This window comes from Rhinolophus hipposideros (genome assembly GCF_964194185.1).
Source record: "Rhinolophus hipposideros genome assembly, chromosome: 5".
Classification (NCBI taxonomy): Eukaryota; Metazoa; Chordata; class Mammalia; order Chiroptera; family Rhinolophidae; genus Rhinolophus; species Rhinolophus hipposideros.
The window spans coordinates 1495272-1499382 of record NC_138051.1 but is presented as its reverse complement, the minus strand read 5'-3'; positions in this window follow the sequence as shown (position 1 = coordinate 1499382).

The following is a 4111-nucleotide window of genomic DNA, read 5'->3' as shown; positions in this document are numbered from 1 at the left end:
GGACATTCACATTGTTGTGCCACTGTCACCACCACTCGTTTCCAGAACTCTTCATATTACAAAACTGAAACTCTGTGCCCATTAATTAAGACCACCATTGTACTTTCTGTTCCTGTGAATGTGAGTACTCTAGCTGCCTCGTATAAGTGGAATCAGAGAGTGTGTGTCACGTGTGCCGGGCTTATTTCACTGAGCATCATGTCTTCAAGGTTCATCCATGTTATAGTGTGTGTCAGAATGGCCTTTCTTTTTAAGGCGAATAATATTCCATTATGTGTATAGACCACGTTTTGTGTATCTATTCATCCGTTAGTGGACACGTGGATTACACCAACCTTTTGGTGTTATAAATAATGCTGCAACGAACACGAGTATACAAATATTTCTTTGAGTCCCTGCTTTCAGTACTTTTGGGCATATACCCAGGAGTGAAACTGCAAGGTAATATAGTAATTCTCTTTTCAGTTTTTTTGAGGAACCACCAAACTGTTTTCCATAGCAGCTACACCAGTAATGAAAAGTTTTCCAATTTCTTCACATCCTTGCCAATACTTGTTATTTTCAGTTTCTGATAGCAGTCATCCTAATAGGTGTGAGGTGGTGTCTCATTGTGGTTTTGATCTGCATTCCTCTAATGATTAGAGATGCTTTATATGGGCTTATTGGCCATTCATTTATCTTCTTTGGAGTAATGTCTATTCAAGACCTGTGTCTGGATTTTAATTGCGTTGTTTGGGGTTTTTTTTTTTTTTTGAGTATAGGAGTTCTTTGTATATTCTGGATATTATTGTATTTCCGTTTGACATGTCCATCGTCTTTGAGTATTTTCTAATTGTCTGAAACAATAAGATACTTCATGTTCTGCTTCATGTCCTGGACTCCAGGACATGCATCAGGCCCTGGACTCAGCCATTTCTCCAAGGAGCTCTGGTTTCTTTTAGTGGAGAACGGCATTTAGAAATAGATCTGCGTGTGAGGTTTGCCCATTGCTCTTGGGGGGGTTGCTGTTCCCACGGCCTGTCAGCGGAGAGAGTGTGTGTGTGTGTGTGTGTGTATTTATGTTTATGTTTATGAGTATTTCTGTATCTATATATTCAAAACCATGTCACTCACATCAATACCTCAGTTTCCAATCCACCACCATAGGATTCATTCTAGCTTCTCCCTTTCCATATATACAGCTTCCTTCTTCAACAGGAAGAAATCTGGCTCCCACAAACCTCAATCTATTTACTTATTGCTCAGTCCCTTTGTTTGTAGCCAGTCTCCTGCCCTCATTGGCAGTCTTCACCCCCACCCCCACCTCTCCTGCCTTCAGCAGGAATTGGGGAAAGGGAAGAGGTCCTATTGGTTTTCTGCGTGAATTATTCTATTATTCAGGAAGGAAGGAAGGAAGCAGGACACTGGAGGTTTTAAAGAGTGTGGCCTCCGGCGCCTTTCTGCCCTTTGTAATTGGCTCAGAACTTGCCTGTAATGGCCCCCAGGGTGTGACTTCCACCTCGGCTTCAGAATCCTGGGAAGGTCCTGGGCTGGCCCCTGGCACAGGGATGCCCACCAGGCCAGAATGAGCCAGTCTGCTCCAGCTCCATGCCTGTACGTCTGGACAGCTGCTGGCAACTGCTGGGGACAGCAATGCCAATGGGCTTGCCCAGCACTGGGACCCTCCCCAGAGACCTTGGTCCTGGCAGCGTCAGGTGTGGTGCTGGGGCCACGGGCCTCCCCAGCTGGCCAGGGGCACCTGGGCACTTGCATCCCAGGCGGTCAGGCGGAAGTGGAAAGAGATTCATGATACAGAAGCTGTTCGCTGAGTACAGCCCCCTGACCCCCAGCACATCTAAGTTCTACTTTATAGGTTCAAATGGTTGAGCGGCTTCCTTTTCATCCCAGCCACTGGAATATGAAAGGTTTTGCCTGCCAATGCGTTCCAGCCTTTCCGCCAACACAGGAACCCTGAAGGGGGTGGCGAGGGGGGGTCTGTCCAAAAGCAGCCCTGACTCAGGCCCACCACCAGCTCTCAGCCAGCATGCCCTCTCCTGTGCCCAGCCAGTCCCCAGCCTCGGGAGGCCTCAGGTATGAGCGCTCACTGAGACCTGCTATGCGCAGGGCTCCAAGGGGCATTTGGATGAAACCCCACCCTCAGGGAGCTCACAACCCGCCTGGTGTCACAGAGCCCCACTCAGGTAGAGCAGAGGCCCTGCCCCGTACACCTAGAAAGGGGGCTAGGGCCAAGGGAGGGCACACTGCCAGAGATGGAAACAGGGAAGGTGAGGATGTCAGAAAACCCTGGCAGCAAATCCCCCAGAAAGGCAGGCAGGCTTTCCGCCAGGCCTCCGGGGTACACTCTGGTTTAAGTGGGCCTGAAGCATATGATTTGGGGAACTCTGTAAGAAAAATAATGCAAAATTATGAACCAAAGTAGGTACAGGGCCTTGGAATATGTCCTGCAATTCAAGCTGCTAGAACACCTCCTCCTCTGTGGGGCCCATCCTCACCTGGAGAACCCCTGCTCTCCCGCTTCCCCATGTCCGCCCCTTCCCTGCCCCCCAGGTCATGGTTAGGACTCTCCTCTCTGTCCCAGGGCATGGGTTCTGTTCATGTGTCTCTCCCCTTCTAGATTCTTAGGGGCAGGTACCGTCTTCCTTACACCAGGTCTCTAGTCAAAATCAAGTGCTTAAATAAAAAATAGAAATCAAGTGCTTAATAGGCATTAATAGAACAAACAGAAAAAAAGAAGGAAATAAGATTTTGTTTAGAGGAAAGATATTTTAAATTTTAGTGATGTGTACAAACACAAAATAGGAATGCACCAAAATAAGTGTTATATTGCTGGAAAAGGACGGACGGGTTCTGGGCAAGAGAAACAACTTCCCACTATGCGTATAGATGCTGTTGATTCACTGATTTCAATCTGTTATAATTGACATATCATTTGTTTGTTTGTTCAACAAACATTGATTGCTTATTTGTTATCTGCCAGGCAATGTTCTTGTTGGAATTAGGGCAAATGACCACAAAATAAAGAATGCTTTATGAGTTAAATTATTAATTTTTGTGATAACAATTTTTTTTAATTATGTGCCAGGCCACTTGTATGCCTTATTGTGTGCTAATAAGCCCAACAACACACTTTACAGATAGGGAACCTGAGGTTTAGGGAGAACTAGTGGTCTGATGTGCCCAGATGGTAAGTGAAGGAGCCTGGATCTGAATCTGGTCTGCCCAAGTCCTTCGCTCTTGTAGGGTCATGGAGAGGTGGTGGGGTAATAAGTAGAAAGGGGAAGCTAGAGATACATGCCTTACCAGATTGGAGACTGGTGGCCCGAAAGGAGAGCAGGGAGCCAGGTGGGATGGAGGGATGGGGCAGGCATGAGACACACACTCAAGAAAGAAGCAAGATGGGAGGAAGCCAACTGGAATTCACTCAGAGAACTCCCCTCTCCTCTCAGAAAAATATGACTTCTGGATGGACGGGTGGCTCAGTTGGTTAGAGTGTGAGCTCTGGGCAACGGGGATGCTGTTTCAATTCCCACATGGGTCAGCGAGCTGCGCCCTCTGCAACTAGAATGAAGTCAATGAGCTGCTTCTCAGCTCCTGGGTGGCCAGATGGCTTAGTTGGTTGGAGTGCGGGCTCTCAACCACAAGGCTGCCGGTTCGACTCCTGCAAGGGATGGTGGGCTGTGCCCCCTACAACCAGCAACGGCAACTGGACCTGGAGCTGAGCTGCACCCTCCATAACTAAGACTGAAAGGACAACAGCTTGACTTGGGGAAAAAACATCCCGGAAGTACACACTGTTCCCCAATAAAGTCCTGTTCCCCTTCCCCAATAAAATCTTTAAAAAGGAAAGAAAGAAAAATATCACTCCTTATGGCTCTGTGGTGACTGAGACCAACTCAATTCAGAAAGCTGGCCTAGCGTTTCCTGAGAGCATTTCCTGCCTGGCTGCCACATATGTGGGCCTGGGCTGGGTGCTGGGTATCAGAATGCTTCTTACAGTGGGAGTCTGAATTTTACCCTGTCACAAGGGTGTCCCCAGTCACAGTGCTGCGTGTGTTCAGAGGAGGGAGTGATCCTGTTTGGGAGTGATGGCTTCATGTTGGAGGAGGTGGAA